Genomic DNA, 22720 nt, shown 5'->3' on the forward strand with positions numbered 1-22720 from the left:
TTGAGAGTAGGAATAAGGAAGTTGGAAGAGGATTACGTATACATATGTATGGGATGTATTACTGTATAATATGCAATTATTAATTACTACAAGATAATTACAAATTTACCATGCTATCTGAATCTTAAAGAAAAAGAAAGATTTATCAACTCAAGTATACTTATCTTAAATAATATTATGCCACATACCTAATACTTTTTATATGTTTTGGTCGACATGTAACTCTCTTAAAGGCAATGTTACAGTATTTTTGTTCATGACTAACATAAATATGCTAACAGTATACCTACGTTCAAGTTGCCAGTGGAAAATGACAAACCGAAGACGAAGTTAGGTTAATCAGCTCACCAAAACGCATAGCTATTGCACAAATATGTAAGTTCAGCTTTGGTTAAGCCCAAATTTGTCATAAAATTAGAGTTTCGTAACAGTTTCAGTTTTGACAAGCAAATTGCCCTGATTAGATATTCTACTAATAATATTTAATTTCATTATATGGTCTATATGATAATATGTTGTGTTTGTGACCTAAATATCTTACACTTCCTATTTTATTTTATTTAGAAAAGTGTTTACTACTGTTTCGTTGGTTTTGCAGAAATTTTGTGAGCTTTGTACCAAATATATATTTACATAGTATAAAACAAAGTCGCCGTCGTTGTCTGTTTGCTTATATCTTTTAAATTACTCAACGGTTTCAGCATAGATGGCGTGATTCAAGAGGAAGCTTTATATGTATAATACATGCGTGTTATAATATAGAACAAGTCAATAAATTTAAATATATGTAATGCAAACTAAAGAATTGGCTGTCACTTGGTAATTTTTACAATGTCCAAGAATATTTAAGTAAAACAAACACCTTCACGTAATTTGCATGCCTATATGGTAAATACTGCTGTTCAATCAATTTCATGTAACATCATTATTAATTATAATACTGTACCAATATTTCGCAAATAAATTATTTCATTTCATTTCTTTTGCATCCTTGCGAAGCTGGAACAGGTTTCTAGTAATTTTCATTCCATTTATTTACACTGCGGTTCCACCTTCACAAACAGGTCATTCAAAGCTCAAAATGGCATGATCTCAATTTGGATTCCATATTAACCAAAAATAAGTTATTTGATATTCAAATAGAATAGAATAGAAAATCCTTTATTCATATGAGTATAATTATTATATATAACGAATAAACTGTAAATGTATTATAATATGTAACATTATATTGTACTGTTAATAAATAAATATTTTTATGTGAATTTATATAGATAGTCGAAGTTTAGTGTTCTTGTTTTACTTGCAATAAAGAAAAATATTATAGGCGTACAGTTAACAATATCGATAATATAAATCAAATGTACAGATGCTTTCAAGATTTAACTATTCAGCGTACTTTGAAAATAAACAAAGTGCTGGCAAGCATATTTTTCCAGCTACAAGGTTGTTCAGCTGAGTATCTATTGTATGTACAAGATTGATTGATATACACAAACCGTGGGACAGTCATACTGTGCGTCATACTTGTGTACCAAATACCAATACATGAAGCTATATGAAGCTATGCAGATGCGATACATATGTTACGCATATAATTTTGTGAAACATGAATGATTTTGAAGTTTATAGACAATTATTATTAAAGAAAAACAATATTAATCTATTCTCAATTTGACCACGGACTAAAAATAAACAAAAAAGGTAGATATATAATGTATGTATCTGTTTCAAATATATGGTAGTGTTAGAGAGCCAATATATTAAGTACTAGCATCCGCCCGCGGTTTCGCCCGCGTGGACTATGGGTTATCGAGCGATTAAAGATACGTGCTCAGTAGTGGTATGTTATATAGCTTAAACCTTGCACTTCCATACTATGTCCAATAATTTTACAGGAAAGTTAAACTGACTATTTACTTGACGCAGACCCCGCATCAAATCTGTGTACCAAATGTTGTCAATCTGTACAGTAGGAACATACATTAAAAAATACCTAAACATTCAAATACCTTTAATAAAACAACACCTTTATTATAGTGCGAATATGCGTAAAATAAATACATCGGGAGTACCTACTTCAGGACCCGGCTAGTAAAATAAATAAAAAAAGTGAGTATATTGATGAAACGAATGTATAGAAGTTGTTTTAGGTATCCAGAATTTCAGGTTTATATTACAATATTGCTGATGTCGTTGCCTGGCTATGTTTTTATAGGTTTTAACAAATGATTACTGGAGTTGGATGAAAAGAAAACTCGAAATTATAATAAGAAGAAAATACGCTCACGGTCATGATCACGATTTATTGCTATAAGTATATTTTTCCTCTTTTAATAGACTAGCTATAACCCTTTATCCGCCAAATTTGCTTAAAATATAGGAATGTACGAATAAATATTATCATGTCACGATCTTAAACAGGCTAATATAGGAGGACAATACTCCGCGAAATAGATCAATATAAGCTATGTATTCTAACTAATATTTTTGTTCAGTAGAATTATTAATGTTATAATGTTAGTTAGATTAATCTATTACTTGTCAGATACAGTTTATAGATTGTTGTTAGTATATAATGGTGTAGGGTGACACTCTCCGGTGTCAAGAGCGTTTACGCTGCCTTCATTATACACGAAACAATTTGGTGAGATCATGTGACCTACGGATACCTTTACTGTTATCTACCGATTATTGATTTTTATGTGATTACATTTTGAATTTCGAATGGTAAACAAGTTGACGGCCCACTTGATGGTAAGGTGACGTTGGCGTATGTATATGAACTTAGTAGTCATCATGTGACACCTGTGCGACTACTCATTCTTATTATTTCACAGGACTAAGATGGCATGAATTGTTTAACTGTGAAATAATGTACAATAGATATTATTTTAAACATGTATTTTAAAATAGGTATAGGACATGCTGTATTTTGTGATAAATTAATGCTGCTTAAGTACAATGTTATGTTCATAGGCGAATTATACCACTTTTCTTCAGGAGAACCGCCTGTTTATTTGACATTCTGCTTTAATAAAATAGTCACGTAAAGTTCGAAAGAAATAAATTAGACAAATATACAGTACCTACACAGAATTAACGAAATAAGAAATAATTTAAAACACCTAATAAAATTATATTAATTATTAAAATTACAGCATATACCATATGAACATGACCCCGGGTTTTATTGGCATATTGGTGTCACGACATGAAATTAGATACTTCCTACTAAAAAATAACAGTTATAGAACATAAATAAAAAATTAAGACCCAGGACAAATTACAATATTTATATTATATTTAAAGACTAATTCGGTGAATGGCATTTAGCACAGCATTCGGAGTGGTAACACTAATACAGTATTAAACACCAACATAATTGTCATATTTCTATATTAGTCCATATATTATATATTCATCGAACTAATACCAAGTATTATTACATAAGTAACCATTTGTAGAAATGGCATTATATCACAAAACTCACATTTAGTTATGGACTTTTTAGCTTCACCTACAAATAATTACATAAAACAAACCCTAGTAAAAACGAAATGGTGATGATTATAGATTAGCAAATCCACTTACCTATATATTAGAAATATAAAATAGAAACTTAAATCGATCTTCAATGTTATGACATCAACTATAATTATAATTTTGAAACAAACTCTCTACACCACCCACGCAATAAAATCCATCCAGTTGATCTCTACTTATAAACGTATTTTGACAGACAGACACTGCTTTTAAACAAAGTATGTTTTGAAGAAAATATTTATGAATATACAGAATATAATTAATATCTACTAATATATATTCTTCATTTTAATATACATAATTTCTAACAATTTTAAGCTTTGATTTAACGTATAATTACTGAGAAATACAAACAAGAAATTAAATATTGCTTTTATACTATACTAGCTGTGCCTGCGGTTTCACCCGTATGAAATTTATAGCCTATATATGTGATTCTGATGTATAAGCTATATTACTGTAAAGTTTCATTAAAATTCGTTCAGTAGTTTTTGCGTGAAACAGTAAAAAGGATCTCCATCCATACCCACAAATTTTCGCGTTTATAATATTAATAAGATTACAAAGTAATTCAGATATTGTTTAGAGTAACTAACTTTGTTGCATTTTTAACAACATTTAAGAAATATCAGTATCCATTATGATAGAATAACAGGTATGTTATACTCATTCAGCAGAATAGAGTTATATATGCCTATAATTATGTTATTTTCGGATCGAGTTACATTTTCCTGTAACTCCACTAAATCTAGTTATATAGTTGGCCAGGAATTCCGTAACAATGCCACGTCATTGTGCTTGAAATATAACTCCCTTGATACGTTCGTTACTCAGTTCGGCGTGATGTTCTTAATTCAAACGTAACAGGTCGGTAAAGTTGTCAGAATCACGGGTAGGTATAATAGAATTACAAATTATTTTAAGTGGTTAATGGCTTTTACATCACCATTGGAATATCTAATTCAATATTATATTTATATTAATTTTCGATTAATAAATTTAAGTGTTTTGTATTACAAAAATGTTGTTGGAACAATAACATTATTTTATTCTTTAAAGGTATGTTAAAGCTAGTTGTATATTTGTCCGATTGAAATTCTTCTAAATTGTTGAAATAATTTATACTTAATAAATAAACATCGACATGAAAATGTAAATTTGAATCAAAATATTCGATAAGATGTTTATCGAAAAATGTTTATTGTGATAGGTACAAACTGTGAGTGCTAAAATATTTACGTAACGATGAAAAAATAATATCTATTGTAAACATTATAATTAAAAAAAAAACATGTTATGATGGTATTATATTGTAGTTATTATATAAAGAGTTATAAACTACAAAAAAGGATATTATAAAAAGACATTTGATTTTTTCAGACAATAATTGTTATATGTGATGTAATTGAATTAAAACAGGAATAAGATATTCAAATAAACTTCATATATTATTAATACTATCACATTCATTCTGAACACAGACTCATAACAAGAACGATGAACAAGAAACTTGTGAGTTACTCTTAATAAATATTGTTCAGTAATACAAAATTTGTAGAAAATTATCAAGATTTTTAAAGTTTACTTGGAATACAAATTGCTAAATAGCATGTAAAAGAAGGGAAACTCTTAAAAAAGTAATACTAGATATGTTGACTCATTCCTATAATTTTTACCATATACAAACTATCATAACTATTGTATTTTACTACAAACTATTGTAATTACGACGAATTTATACACATTATGTGTAATAGCCATTTAGAGAGAGAGTATTGATGCAGCTATCAAATTTATAATCTATGCATAAAAGGAATGCACACAGATTGCTTCATAAAACCACAGATAACATAATATTACATAGTAAAACGAAGAAGGGCGGTATGTATTGCGGAACTTCGATAGTTCGAGAATGATATAAAATCATAGTAAACCCTTTAGCCTCGAACCACACAAATATTATTTATTTGTTGTATTTCGCAGAGGCTAAAAGGTAACACGGAATTGAAAGGCCAATTTACGTTTCGTATTCAATTCAATCGATGAAAAGAATAGAAATTTATGCGTATTTCAACAGCAACGTCGTTGTTCATTTTCTCGAAACTCCTATTTGTTTTGATGTGCTATTTTAATGTCACATTAAGTAACAGTAGCAGTTAGTAATAGTATCAGTAAATGTCTAAAACTGAATCTGATTTATTAAAATTTTATGAAACCTCACTTCATATCCAATATTTGATATAGATGCTAAAGTCATTGTATATAATATAACAATGCTAATTTGTATATAAATATTTTTTTACAAAACCCTTATTATTTTCTACTTTCAAATCTAGGCTACAAATATCATATGATATGATTGACATAAAAATGTACGAATTTGGACGTATTTTGTTTTGACTGATATTAGGAGTTTGTAAAGGGCTATATTTTATATTATTAACCAACAGAAATAGAATATAATCAATGTGAGTGTGGTAAGTACATCAATGATATAAGAAAACCTAATGGTTTAGTCATAGTGATTGAATTATATCAACTAGTAATTTAAAGATAATCACAGTCATTAAAACATAATCGTGAGAATCCATAAAACAATAGTAGTTATCTGTGAAGTAATCTCATTAAAGTGAACACAATACATTTGGTTATGATAGGCATTATCATGTTTATTAAATTGACATCAGCAATATTCCCGATGTACCTATACAATTTCTAAAATCATTTTCTACATTTTTAATATACCTAATATTTACAATCTACTTAATTTATTATAAAAATAGTATATTTAGTTTCTTTTAATAAAAAAAATTAAAATTAATGTTACTTAAACATACAACATAATAAATGAAGAGTATTGATGAGAGTTGTATTTTGGAAAATAAAAATATCGAAATTAAACAAATACGTAGATAGGCAAATAGTATCAGTGAAGTACGAGTATGTCTGATCTGGTTAATCCCTGCGAAATGAGAAATCAGACTGTTGTTTCGTTTGATTATTTTATCTTGTTATGTTCAACAAACTCTCGTGTATTGCTTAATTAAATTTATTCGAGTATATTTATTGAACAATAATATCACACGAGAAAGGAATAAAATAAGCATATAATAACTTGAAGTTTCTACTTGGAAGTCGAAAGTTACAAAGTTATAGTTTACACAATGCAGACTCACAAATGAAGACGTTTGGATTAAATTATTACTAATTTTCTTACTTTAGTTGAAGATATGTAGTTTCTAATAGAATTTGCAATATTTATACAATTTTAATACCTTATGATTAGATTATTCTCTTATTTGAACCGAAGTCCATTCAATGAACAAACATATCAAAGACAAATATCAATAAACTAATTATGCCAACATCTGAAACAATCAACAGCAAATACTATTAATATACCTATGAAATGTGTTCGTACACAGATATTCCATTAGTATTATCAAATATTTGAATACCTCAATTCAATTAAGATTAACGATAGATATGTGACTTAAAAACTATAATAACCCTGTTAACATTTTTCATCAGATGAGCAGGCAGCTTGCTTGTTCGCCATTTTTCCAGTATAAAGGACACAATTATTCCAACTGTACTAGGTAATCGATTTGCGAAGACAGTGGAATAATCTAGGCCAATAATATATATATAATATTTAAAATTTTCAACATATGTAACAAAACTTTTCTAAAACGGCTTGAGCGATTCTTATGAAATTTAGTGTGTATATACCGTAGGTCTAAGTCTGAGAATAGAAACTATTTTTCATATACCTAAGCCTAAAGCTTTTTATTTTATGAACATATATATTTTTAATTGTATTAGGCTTCGACATTACAAAATATATATGTACAATCCTAAATTATTATACTTCTACCTTTAACCTCTATTTTTAATAGATTCATTTGTATGAATAAACAACGGTATATATATATATATATATATATATATATATATATATATATATATATATATATATATATATATATATATATATATATATATGTATATAGTATGAGATTAATTACTCATATAAATATTAATTCAGACTTATACAAGGCAAAAACTTTAGTAGCACAATAAAAACACCTTTACCTCATTCTGTGCAAGTCACGATTCACGACCTTGTAAAAAGAACGTAATGTAACAGAGTATTTAACCTTTATAATAAGTTAATAAAGCTTATATTCAGCTTTCTGGTGAAAAAATCAAGCCACGAAGTTATTGCAGATGAAAACATGATTAATTGTATATTTTTTTAGATTAAATAAACAGTTCACATACATATAGGTATACATAAATACTTTTACTATTTTAAATATAGAAAATTTTAGTGTAAAATATAATTAATTAAAATTTTGTGATAATGTGATGGTCAGGTGATACAATTATTATTTATATTAATTATACTTATAATTAATATAAATAATAATTGAATATGAAAATTTTGTAGTACATATTTGTTATAATTTAGTAATGATTCATTTTTTATTCAATTCATTACGAGAAGTAATGAATAAAACCCTATTTGAAAGATTGACAAAATCGCAAATAATAAAGAAATACATTCAATTTTTTCTATTTTTAAATTCAATTACATTCTTTAGAATATTTTAAGTACTTAGTATTAGGAGTTTATTTTACACCATATTCTCTATAATATATTATATTTGATTTTAGTATGGTTCTTATATATTATTATTTGAGATCATGCCAATTTTTTAAATATGTTTTTTGGATAACTATTCTATCACGTAGAAGTATCCTTGTCAGTTAAACCTAATAATATTTGTTACAATTTGTTATATCGTTCAGTACTTGCCTTCAGATAATTAAGTTTAAGTAATTACTACTAGTGATATACAGTTTCTGCTTAAAACTTAGTCTAGATAGAATGACTCGATAGATTTAATTTAGGCTTAAAGTTTTATAAGGATAGAATGGCATAACAACTGGGGTGGAACTATTGAAGTTGTTAATAGGATGCCTTGGATCGCGTTTAGACGCAAAGCCTTGGGCACAATATTTATAATTAAGAAACATGAAATTCCAGGATATTTTCTGGATATTTCTAATAGGTCTACCTATATTTAGTCAATCTTTATTTATTTATTTGTTAATACTTATTTAATAAATATTGATTATCTATAGGCACATAAATATTGAACCCAATGTTCACTGGAGACATCAGAGAAGCATGAAAGTATCGGGATGAAATTAGGTCAATTAGTCTATCATGGCGAAATCACAAAAAAAGAATGGAAACGATGGACCCTGTTACGAATATTCTTTACTCGGTATTTTTATGTCCCTAGTTGCAAAGAGAAAATAGGTGAAGAAAGATTACTGTCGCTTATATGAAACAGGGATTGCTTATTAAGTTTATCATCAACTTCTTGTATGTTCCAGGAGACTAAGTTGTTACGCCTCTATACCATATTATTTCAAATATATATAAGTATATATATTGATTGTACGTGGATATAAGTAAACAAATGAAATAGATTTGTAAAATATTAGAGATTGCATCTATTATCATTAATACTAATTGCAATTCCGGCATCCAACCGATACACTGATAATATTAATCAACATTTTATCAAGTGACAGATTCGAATCGCGAAGAGGGGAGAGTGAACGATGGGTACCGGCAGCGATTAGTCACAAAATCGATGGAAATTTTCCACTACTGGTCAATATTTTATGCCTTTAGGAAAAATTGGTAAATTCTGTTTTATTATATCAAATTTTATTGTACTGGTATATATAGTTCTTCCACTTCACCAACATACATATTTCTAAATATTTAGAGACTAAAACGTGCGAGTAATTCAACCTGCGGCCATCGGAAGGACAGCGGTCTACTAAACCGCTGGAGCAACAAACCCGTAAAAAGTTTTTAATAACAGTTTAACATGATGTATAATATTGTCAACGAATAATGTCCACCTACTATACCATGTCACGTCAGTCTTTTCAAGGAATTAAATAATAGATAGAAACAAACCAACCAAGTGCGTGTTGAGCACGTATTAACTCGTAACGTTCCTGAATACAGAAAGTTTTCTCCTTTGATACCTACGAGTATTCATTTACAAAGTATGTATTGTACCATTGAAAAGATTACATCACTATAGTAGAAACAAAAATTGCAAGAAATAGATCACGCAAAAAGAAAACTATGGGCGATTTATAGCTTGGTACGATCTCTTTCAAGGAACTTTTTGGCTATCGAGGAGGTAAAAGTCGTAACTATATATATTAAGCGGTATCTCCGCCAAATTAAGAACTACTTCAATGATCATATTTTTGTTCCACAGCTTTTACCATTGTATAATTATGCCGATATTATGTAGTTATAAACATTTTATCAAAGTGATTATTATTCATATGTACAGCTCCAATCATTTTTACACACCTAGAATTCAATACTAGTCCATATTAATATAATAAATGTGAAAATTGATCTATTTTTTACTGTTTAGTTGACTGGTATCAAGACATAGGCTCTATTAATCTTTATTCAATAAAAGTTGCAGATAGCTGCTAGATAAGACTAGTAATAGTGGCATTGTACTCGTAAGTTTCATCTACATCTACTACACCTACTGATCTTATTACGATTGAAGATGGGTACATACCACGGGTGTATTCACCCGTGGTATAGAACACAGCCTAAACGTCTGGGAACCTCAGAATAATTTGCATTTTCAGCAATTTACGTGGCAGTATCTTGTTTACTTTTTTGGATAATTAATCATGAAGATGCTAAGCTAGAACTTAGAAGTCGCAATTGATAAATGTTCTTCTTTTTTGTTTCTTTTGCTAAAATTAAATAAATTGTTATTTTGCAAACTTGTTCATGGATAATATGTAGTTTGTAATTTGCGTTATGTCGCGTCTTTTAACAGTTGAGATTTTTCTAATAGGGTTTCTCTGAATTATTTTGAACTAGTTGTGCCTGAGACTTTCTGCGCCCTGTGTGTTCAAATATATACATATATATTGAATACTACAAAATAAAAAATATGTATTTATTATCAAATTATGGAAAATTGATTACATATTGAAATTAGTCATAAAATTAACTATTTGGCTCCTATAGAGGCATTTTTCACCGCTTTCTTGGACCTATATGATGACTGAAAACATTTTATGATAGTTTAATATTAATTGCTCCAAAACTTTTTATGTAAAACTAAGTATATGAGTAGATAATTTAATCTTGATTTTAAGATTCTATTGTATGTAAATATTAACTAAGACAGAAAAAGAACAAATATCATCTATTTAAAAACTATTGTTTACTATAATTTGCCAGATACTCCAATTTTGTGTGTACATGTTTCACTATATTTACTGATGTGTAAAATATATATTAGTTTGTATTGAAAATTGTCTTTTAAAGATGTCAATGTTATTATTACTGCCTACTACAAATATATTTTCATAGTGAAGAAAAAAGCAATTATAATACTATTCGGCATACTCATATTTATTATGTTAAAACTCCGTGGTAGTAAATTTCTAAAGTCAATAAAGAACAAAAGTGTTTGGCATTTTATCAAGGCGTTAAAATAGAAAAACAAGTACCAGATGCTATTTTAATAAAACTTTTGGTTATTGATACCGCGGGAAGATTCAGTTCAATTGGTTTACGTCACGAGAAGTCACGAGATATAAATTCCTGTATATTTATTGTGTAACATTTAATACGAAACCTAACAATTTACCCGCTCGGATTGCATAATTGAGTTTAAGTTTAATATTTGTAAGACGTAATATAAATATTTATGTATTGTAATATGCTATTCATAGAACATATATAGTAAATTTTTGAAATAAAAACATTCTGTAACAATTATTACATATAAACATTAGTTGTAATATAGAATATTATTTATTTCATTGCATTTATATTTAGTTAATTAGAACTTAAGCCTGAATATATGAGTAGATACTTTAAACTTAAATTTGAACACTCTCCGTTTCGGTGAAATGTAAATGATTTAACAAATTGATATAAACATTTATGTACTTCCAGACGATTTCAGCGATATTAACAGCTTATCATAAGGAAATAATTATTAAGATTTTAATTTCAAATATTGAATCTCTAAAATAATCTATCTAAGTATATTGACTGCTATTTTTAATAGTCTAAAATAGTTGAAAAGTGATTTAGTTGGCCTTTCAAATAGCCTATATAAAGTGAGCAATCTGCGGGAAATTAATCATTAAATAATTCATTTCCAATTATAATTTTTACACAGACCGATAAATAATATAATGGTTGTAGATAAAGGAGTTAGTATCCTAAAGTAAAAACATAATTCAGACCATAGACAGCTGTCACTATTGTAAACGAGAATATTTCAAAGAGTGATCTTCATTCTTTCCCTCAAATATTTGTAAAATACCTTCGAAATACTCTTATATATCTCGAAAATCTCCACTGTCAGTAACTGGACTGTCTAATATATGTCTGCCTATGAGCAGAAACTTTTTAACAAATAGGATTAAAAATGTAAGACAGACCAGCCTACTATTTTCGCATAGCCTACGGATGCACATTGTGACTTTGGTAGGCACAAATAGTATCTATATTACATCATGAATACATTCTGAGAAGATATTAATTTTATAGCATAATTATGTAGTACTTACTACAATCAAGACTAACAATACATTAAACCTCACATCCATTACTTTATATGTAAATCCAAGTCCAGACATATATATACGAGTACTTATCGGATTATACCAAAGGCTAGCCGGCTTGCTAGTTAATTCTTCCTTCTGAGTTCAGACGGTCATGTCTTCGATTCCCGTACAACAAAAACACTTGTATTCATGAGTGTGAATGAATACTTCTTGGTAATCTAGTTGTTTTTCTATTTATTCTGTATATATTTACAGACGAAAATTAAGTATTTCTATCAGTTCTCTATAGCACAATATCGACTTAAATTGAATTAAACTGAGTGAATAGATCTGAGGTATTCATTTACTTTATACACATTGTAATATATACATTTTAATATTGTAATTCTACTTCATGTACTTATTATAACTTTCAGAGTAGTTAGACGAACTTGTTCTTTACTCTATGTAGTTTAATATAAACAGTTATCACGAGTATGCTCCCAAAATAACATTCCCTTTCACTGAGCTTACTTGCGTATCGTTTCGTACTTATCGTAATAACATTATGGTTTTATTGAGTATTATAACACCTGCTAACTCATAATCTAAATATAATCAGATATATATTCTCCGCTTCTATACAAAACTCATCTATGTATGTGTTTTATGTAATGCAATACTAAAATACTACGTCATGATATAATTAAAATGGATTTTTTTGTTACTTTATCATTTTTATTTGAACTGTGTCGAAGACATAAATTTATTTCACAATAATATTAGAAAGTCAAAACAAACTCTTAAAATATTTGTGAAGAATATTTTAGTCACAAGATATTTAGTCAAAGTAATGATATTTATATAATATTATTATACTTAGAATACTTCTCCTTTTACGTATCCTATATTATTACATTTTTTTGCACAAACAATACCTTTATTAATAAAGCTTAACAAATTAAGCAACGATTATAACAAGAAATAAATAAACAATACATAACAGTGGTACACGCGAAAAATGTAATTCTCTTGTTGTTTAAATATGAGTTTATCAATTATTAGCGAAGGAACAGAAACGGTAGAAAGTTTTGGTCACTGATGATACAACAAACTATTTACTTGGTATCGATAGTTTTGAGACTGTTTTCACAGAATAGTATTCGTACCTTATATATAATAATATTTATTTCGTCAAATAACAGTTGGATTTATCCGTATGGTAAAATAACAATTAATAGCTATTGTACATGATTCAACATGCAATTGGAAAGGTAATTCAGAAAAAGAAAAAAGAAAATTCAAAGTCAAAGCCACGCGGATCTTTTGATATTGAGATATTTTAATGAATATCTGCAGTATTAGGTAGAGATTGAAAATATCATTTTCAGTTAAAAATATTCAAGTATTGATATTATTGTGGATGGACTTATACTTTCGCCGTTTTAATGGAAGTTCACTGTTGTATCTACTGAAAAATCCTTAAAGCGGCTCCTTACAGCGGCAATCTTTGAATTTTTTATATGCAGGGTTTTCCGCGTTTCATTGGAGTTTAAATGTGCCTTACAAAAAAAGAATTATTAAACAATGGAATCTCCATTGTTGGAAGGAGAAAGATTGGGTAATAAAGTAGGCATCTACGCGGCCAATAATTTCAAATACAAAACTTCTATCCATTTATAACTTCAATGATGTTCGATTTTGCCTGTGCATGTCTTGACTACAGTAATTGTGAATTCATCGGTGGTAGTGAATTAAACTGCTACGTGCTCAGGGCACGAATAAAAATTAATTATATTCCATGTATAAAAGGTTAAAAGAAAATAACAATATTATTGTTATGAAAAAGTTCATTCAAGAGAATCATTTATGTATACAAAGTATTTCGCTCGGGGCAATCGGTTGCCTGCACATGAATCCTGCTGTTTATCCCCTCTTAAATAACCTTTGTCATTAAATTCAGATTCAGAAGATTGGCTCGTTTAATATGAATATCGCTGAAATCAAATCAAATCGAACCAAACTGAAAAATATTAATGTGGAAAAGGTAGAAACCTTTTGACATTAGATAAGTTTGTTATCATAATCACCATTACCATTATCCATTATAGAGCTGATCCTGAGCTAAGGTGTTAACTAAACCAGTATGAATTAAGTCGGTCTGGATGAGCATTTATTCGAATCAGTTAGCCCATCACGACGAATTCACAGTAAGTTATAATTCAGTATGATTTGTAGAAGCATAGAAATCGACCTGACAATGCCTGACATAGTACATTGCTAGCGGGGGGAAGGAGATTGTTAGTAATGTGGACTGATGATCCCATTGCTAGCAATGTGCCATGTCAAGTTGACCTCCACGCGGTTCCCCCTTGAAACCATCGTGATAAATGCTATCGTATATTGCTATGCATCGTGAGCTAACTGACCTGACTTCATGTTCATCCTATCATCCTCCAATGGTGCCCCGCCAGCGTAAACCGTTAGCGGGCGTAAATCGGAAGCGGGTGCATTATTCAAATTATCATCTACTTAAAAAAAAAGTACATTGCTAGCAACAGGACAGAGGGAAGGGGATTGTAAGTAATAGGGAGTGCACTGTTGTGATTTATCGACTGATTTATGACTGCTGTCGTTAATTTCTGAATTCTCTACCTAACTTCATTGTAGCCCCATTATCTTTCATGCTGCTCCGCTAGTGTATATTTAGCGCAGGTGGTTACATTGAAAATATTATTCACATTCGTTTCATTATTTCCAGTTCACCTTGCAAATATACATACATATGTATCAGAATCTTGACCTTTTTGTCCTCTGTATTATTGCCGACAAATATGTTATAACAATAACGTAAATAAAATTGAAAAACCATACGCTATAACAAACCATATCGGTCAGAGTCAGACAGACGAAATGACATTATCTAAAAATGTCACTCATGATTTAAGAAGTAGACGACAGAGACATAATACCGGTCTGGTTTTTGATATATGACAATAATAACAATTCTGTTTTAGGTTGTTACAAATTAGACTTCATTGTTCTTAATTTATTATAAACTATCTGTGCCCGCGGTTTCACCTACGTGAAATTTATAGCATATATGTTATTCTGATGTATAAACTATATTACTGTAAAGTTTCTTTAAAAAGTTCAGTAGTTTTTGTGTGAAAGAGTAACAAACAACCATACTTACAACTTTTGCGTTTATAATATTATTAGTAAGATAAGATCTGGAATAGAAAATAAGCTTAGTGTGTATGTCTACGACCACTGCAAATATCTTATGGTGAGTAGTAAACATGACTAACCAGTCCAACCCATTATATAACCAGAATACACTACAAAATTTATGATATTCTTAATGCTGGGCGGTTCCATAGTTAACTTTACTGTCATTTACAAACAATATGTTTCTACATACTGTTTACAGTACAAACAACCAGCGTAGTGTCAGAAATAGATAGGTCTCTAGCATCTAACACATATATTAAAATAACGTCCGAATGTGGTTTATTCTTAATAATATTGTACTTTTCTAATTACCGAATAATTAGCATAAATGTTTTATAGCTACCGTTTTACGCCACAAATATTAAAAAATAATTACTGTCCAAAATAGCATATATCTACTAGTATTATAAATTTAAATATAAGTCTATCTGTTATTGCTTGATACCTTTTACTTTACTAATAATAAGAATGTTGATTGACATTTGACGACACGATAGATTGAAAATATAGAGAAATGTTAAGAATATAAAAAAAGGTCGCTAGTTTCAGTTGGTAGTTAGTTATAATTTTGGTAGTTAGTTTATATCGTAAAGAAATATTTTAATAAAGTATCTGATTATCACAACTTCGCATAATAGATTAGTTCAGAATAATATTTTATTAAAGTAAGTATTTAGAAAAGTTGCTAATTTAAAATTGAAATTAGCAACTTTTCTAAATACTATCAGGTCTCGATTTTCGGGCAATATAATAAAAATAAAATGTACTATGTATAATGTAATTGAATATATCTTCGTACGTAGTCAATATAGTCGATAATCTCGTCAATAGTCTATTGATATATCTCGATTACATTTTCTACAATATAAATCTGTAGTAATGTAATAAATCTGAAAGTACTGATATGTGTGTATATGTGCGTTACATTTTCACATAAAACGGCTTCTAATTAAATTTTACAATAACAAAAATAACATAACAATAATGAGCACAACTTTTATCTCAAAAAAATATCTGGAAAAGGGTGAAATCGTATAGGACAATTTGTGTGGTTGCGAGTAATAGCTAGAACGAAAACTACTTAATCAACGAAGCTGAACTTTGTCAGGTAGATTCTCTATAACGTATAGACATCCAACAGGTATAATAAGAAAGGATTCCCACAGGAACCGAGGATAACGGGTTCGTACGACAAACTAACAATATAAATAACAAAGTTGTGAAATATTATACACAGTATAATCACTGTTTCATTTTATTCACAATTCGTTTTCTTTATGTATACGAGGCAGATTATATATTTTATGAAGTCTGTGGACTGTCCAAAATCCAAATAAACAACATTAATATACAAAATGTATGTATTATGTACGGTCAAGGTTAAATAGGCGTGGTCAAATAAAAGTGACACCAAAGTCATTTCGATAACAATCTGCTTATTTTCGATTCAAATATTAAATGTTTACCGAAGACAGTAGTATAACTAATTCTATTATACATACATAATGCCTATATTATGCGGCAAGTAACTGATTTTTACAAGAAAATGATCGTATAAATTAGACTTGTATATTTCGTGATGCCGTAAATTCATTCATTCATGTATATGTAATAGCAAAGTGATTGGAAACTTTTGCGTACTTTTTAACAGCTAGTTATATATAGTAGTAAATAAATTACAACTACAGCTTATAAATAGTTTAGTTATTGTAATTTATTTACTTTGGTCCTTTAGTAACTTCGTTTTGATGGATAGCCAGTTTATTTCGTATTTGTGAAACAAAATGTATTTGTATTTCCTCACGAGTGTGCCCAATGATTTTTTTACGTTTCATTTCCTGCCTGAAATTTTCAGTCCGGCCATGCCACATACCTCGTAATATTATGGGCTGCCCTCACTTAAAATTTCCATCGAAACGATTTTGTTTTCCTGCCATTTTTGTTTTCTATAAATAACCAAAAACGGATTGGGGTTTTCCAACAAGATAACTACTTTATTTAATTTAAAGTAGATTGATGAAATTGAAATATAATTATTAATAATTTCAGTCCTTATCAAAAACCACTTTGCTCTTCTGCTGCACTAACGCTCTTTTATAGTTAAGTAGGAAGTAAAGAATTATAATTAGATATATGCATCACCTAAAGAAAGTGCAATGTTTGGTTAATAATATTTACATTCAATGTACAGCTGGATAATTGACATTTAATAAGTTCTTAGTAACTGATACAGAAACAGTACTAAAATATTCAATCACACTGAGTTCCCTCAGTGTAGTGTTACAATTTTATAGGCATATTACATACAATGATAGGTATGATTCGCGTATAAAGTGGTTATTTTAACACACAATTCCGAAAATTGATGTGTAAAGCATAAAGCGTTTAATGTGTTAATGTAATATATACTTACAATGTAACAACATCAATAACTGCACTAATGTGTTGAATTTAGGACTTGGAACGTGCTAAGTAATAAATGTAAACAATACTTAACGCTATGACACCATTAAATGGATCGTGACTTGTTCTACTTTAGCACTGTATACAAAAAATTACCAAGAACGTCATCATATATCTCATACTCAAAAATGTAGTCTTTGACAGGTTGAAAATCCGAAAAGTAATCGTGCTCGTAATCATATTATTTGAAGTCACACTGTGATCAGTCAGATATTTCGCTATGTTTTCCGTATATTTAAATTTCTTTATCTAGTAAATGTTTCATCACTAGTATATGTACATGTGTTCTATCAACATATATATGTAAGATCTATTAACTGTTAGATCGAAACATAACACGGTGCTTGATAAATTTAGCTGACATTCCAGACTATACATTTACGTTATTCAATACTATATAACTACTCTTGCACTAGGTACCGACCTATCTCTATTAACTTTGTGTTAACGTGGGCATGTAAATCATGGACAACTAAATCTATTTGCAAATTAATTCAATTAAAAACTCACTTGAATCATGAAGAGAAAATGGATGACCGGATAAGAAAAAAAATAATGTAAGAATTCCAAGTTTAGGCATCTATCCTAATACAAAGCTGGTATGTTTTAATAATATTGATGTAATAAATATAATGCAGTTGACAGGTATATATAAATTTATTGTATTATTTTAATACAATAATATTATATATACTTGTCAATATATAGTACTATTTCATTAAATATAACTGGATACTATTTGTGAAAGTCTGTAAGTGGTAACTTTCAGACTCTAGACATAGAGTGAAATTGATGTCACAACTGCAGCTACTTTGCGCCGAGGTGCTTCAGAAAGTATAGAATTTATTGTTCCGTAAATAAGATTTTATTTCCAAACTTAAAGTCTCAAAATATTATATTTGAGTTCGTCCATTAACGTTCTGTAGAATTCTATAAATGTATTTATTATACTTTCACTTTGCGTTATTAAATAGTATTTAACTAAGACTTTTATATTTGTAAAATATGTATTATATGTACACAAATTTTGGGCAAATTTGTATTATGAAACTTATAAGCAAATTATTATTATTAAAATTAGCAACACGGATCACAATTTTATAAATATTTAAACTAATGGAAGGACTATTAATTTAAAAATAAAAACAAATGTGCAATACAAATAACAAAATATTTATTTTTAATTTAGGATTCTTTGGGATATCTAAAGATGAACGAATTTCTAAAAACAGTTAAATATTATTTGAATTAATTAATTTAAAATAAAATCTTTACTCATTGTAATTATTTATAATTTCAATGTAATAAACAAATTTATAACAATAACGATTTTTTCTTGATAATTATTTTATTATAGTTCTTATGAACATCCTATTTTAATACCAAAAATCCTACAGTTGACAAAAACAGAACATATCTGTTTTAGGCCGTCTCTTGGAATTGGTTTGGTGCAAAAAGGGGTTGCTATCAACCAATTAATCTAACATCACAAAACCTAAGTGCTAAGATTTTGGATAGACAGAGCTGACAAAATTGTAAAGGATTTGTTTTCAATCATTTGGTGTTTTAACCCGAACTACTTTCCGATAGTGAACCGTAGGTATAAATAATAGGAATAAAATTTATAATTAAATTATAATTGTCTCTACTCTTTGGTACCTTTTTAATTATGTTCTATTAGGTACCGAATTAAACGTTTTTTATTGTAATTTTATCCAATTTTATTACATTTCTCTCATTTGTTATATTGCGAAGACTGAAAACAGGCTTTTATCGTCGGCTTTTATTAACAGCGATTGTTGCGGCCTCTTGAATTTACCCTTTCAAATCATTATGCAAAATTATTTATGAAAAACTAATTAAATACCCCACAATAAATTTGAATTGTTTTAAGAGGAAAATTTAATAAAAATCAGACTGTCTATAATGAAATTGCTTACGTTTTTTACTAACTGGTATTTTTTAAAAAAGTTCATAAAATTATTTACAATATATTTAACTTATACAACATTTTACTAAGATAATAATATCATCAAGTAGTTGTCAAATACAATACGACTTTGTCTATTTTTCCGTAACAAAATAATTAAAAATTAACAAAAATTATGTATGAAAAGCTAAAATAATGTATGTATTTCAGTAATATAAAAAATATATATATTTATAGAAATTGTATGCAATATACATATGTATGAGGTGCATTCAATATTTCATTACTAATAATCGTTCACGGAAAGTAACTATCTTGCACGTTTACTATATAAACTATCAGACATATAAACAGATCTATCATTAACCAGTATAATTAACCTGTTAATGATCTCTCTCGTGCAGATGCAAAAGGGCTATATTAAAATGATAACGTATATTTACAGATCAAAAGAGAGAGTGCAATCACCCTCCCGAACCCAACCCTTTCAAAAGCACCACATATCAATATTTGTTTATGACAATCCCTAATCTCATTTCGGAATTTCATGTAGGAACTGGAATAAAATAGGTCGGAGTCCACATTAAATCGTTTATATAGTACCTACACCAAGGTAAACAAGTATAAACGCCGCAAGCCGCAAGTAGTTATTTTTTTATATTACTGAAATGGAAAACAAGCTGACATTCCACTTGGTAGTAACTGACAACCGTCGCCAATATAAAATAAGAGCTCCACTGACATATCAATTGCCCGTCTAATTCAAATGGGGATCGAAATTACGAGGGCCCGACCCAAGGTTCGAGCTAGCGGTGCCCACAGACTGAAGTATCTGTCAGGCAGTATCCATAAGTTCTTTACGGGTTTGGAGTCCGGTAAAACTGTAAAGGCTAACTGAAGCTAACAGCATTGGAGTACATATGTAGTCCGAAAGAAAATATTACTGCAGCTGCCATTCCGGAGGATTAAAATGTTCTGCCTTTGTACCCTCAATATTCACTGTAAAGTTTCTTCCATCCATTCACATACGAGTACATTCTTGTATCCATATAAATATATATAAGATATTCGGAACACTTTAATTAAACAACTTATTGGATTGAATACCACTGTATTTGATGGCACTAAATTGAACAATTTTCCGGGAACGTAATTGAACGTCAATTAACCTATACGTAATATGTGTCTTAATTATATCGCACAATAAACGACAGTATATGAAAGGTTAGTTAATAATGATACAAATGTTAGAAATTAGTGAACCTAAATAAAAAATGTGACAGAAATAATGTACAATAATAAGAACTCTTCTACCACATTGGGTAGTCAGGTTACATAGGTACATTGTCAAACGTCGACATCATGTAGTCTGGAACTGTCAATTAGTAGTGGTAAATACAACACTTGGCATTTCTGCATTTCATTTTATATGTTATCATATTTATATTTTATTCAACGGCGGAGTGGTGAACCGTCGCGGCGCGGCGTCGCTTAGATTAGTTTTGTTTGTTATCGGTGTTTCCATTATTGTATTGTCACTAAGAAATATATAGTTAGTGTCGGCACATTGCCCGATACTATAGACTTGAATTCACTATCTTTGTATTCTAACGCGGGTTGTAAACAACTTAGACCACAACCCTCTCTATCCAATAGGTATACCATAATAAATATATTTTTGTTTTAAACCATGAACATAGCATCAGTTTATAGAAGAATTAATTCAGGACTTGAAAATAATTAGAAGAGAGTAATCATCGATTGTCTGCATTGTCTACGTGGAATCGCTTTTCTTAAAATAAAAGTTTTTGTATAATCTTAAGTCAATACAATTTTGCTTTTAACTGTGTCTATTTCAAACGATTTTCATGATTTTACTAGGACTTCTTAAATACGGTGAAGACAGGTTTGAAGTTCTAAAAATAGTTAAAATTAGGATATTTATGTCAATAAATAAAATTTGTTATCTAACTATTAAGTCCCTGTCTATTAAGTGTACATATATATCTATTCTGTGTTTGCAAATTTTGTATCACAAAATAAATAAATTAAATACGTTATCCGTTGTTTTTTTTGCTTATTCTTTATTATCTAATCACTACATACACACTACATACACACACTTTGAACCTATTATATAAATTTGATTATTTATCTTTTTTACATGCCTAATCATATTAATACGAATCTCTAAAGTAAGATCTTTCGGCCGGGACAGATATTTCATTAATTTACATTGACGGCCTCGGTGGTCTAGCGGTTTAGCACACCACCTTACTTCCGATGGTTGCGGGTTCGATTCCTCGCACGGCACAAACATTTGTATTCATGAGTATGATTGTTTGTATTGGTTTGGGTGTTTTCTATGTATTATATAATATGTATGTATTTGCGAAAAAAATATAACATCCATATATTTGTATCAGTTTTCTAGTACCCATAAAATAAGCTTTAGGTAGATTAACTTGGGTCTTGATGGTGCTGTGTGAATTATCCTGTGATAATTATTATCATTATGGTTTTTTTCCTACATCGTGTAATGTACGAAAACATTTAGAATCAATAGCAATGTTTATAATTTCGATTTGTCTGTCTGTCAGTTTCTCACCTAAACGCCTGACCTAATCAAATTTTGTATGAAGGTAGATTATACCACTAGGACAAAAATACATCTTTTGTATCAAAAAAGGAGACTAAGTCGATGATAATTTATTTATCTCTTTTAATTAATTCATTGCTAAATAGCTAAGTTTGTTACTAAATGCCCGATTGTTAGAATTGCCTAAAGAAAAAGTATGGGCCTTTTAATTTACTTGGATGTGATTTTCTTAACCTAATATACGTTCTTTTCGTATATTCAAAAGAAAAATAATAATAGGTATGTAGGTATTAATTACTATTTAA

General features: G+C 29.0%; 1 protein-coding gene across 2 annotated transcripts in view; it reads right to left on the reverse strand.

Annotated features, from left to right (window-relative positions):
* LOC131850699 (G-protein coupled receptor dmsr-1-like) overlaps window positions 1–22720 on the reverse strand; it is a 67226-nt gene that overhangs the window by 32285 nt on the left and 12221 nt on the right. The gene's annotated exons all lie outside the window — the stretch shown is intronic.

This window comes from Achroia grisella, unplaced genomic scaffold, assembly GCF_030625045.1.
Source record: "Achroia grisella isolate CSIRO2021 unplaced genomic scaffold, CSIRO_AGI_Agris_v1 utg779, whole genome shotgun sequence".
Lineage (NCBI taxonomy): Eukaryota > Metazoa > Arthropoda > Insecta > Lepidoptera > Pyralidae > Achroia > Achroia grisella.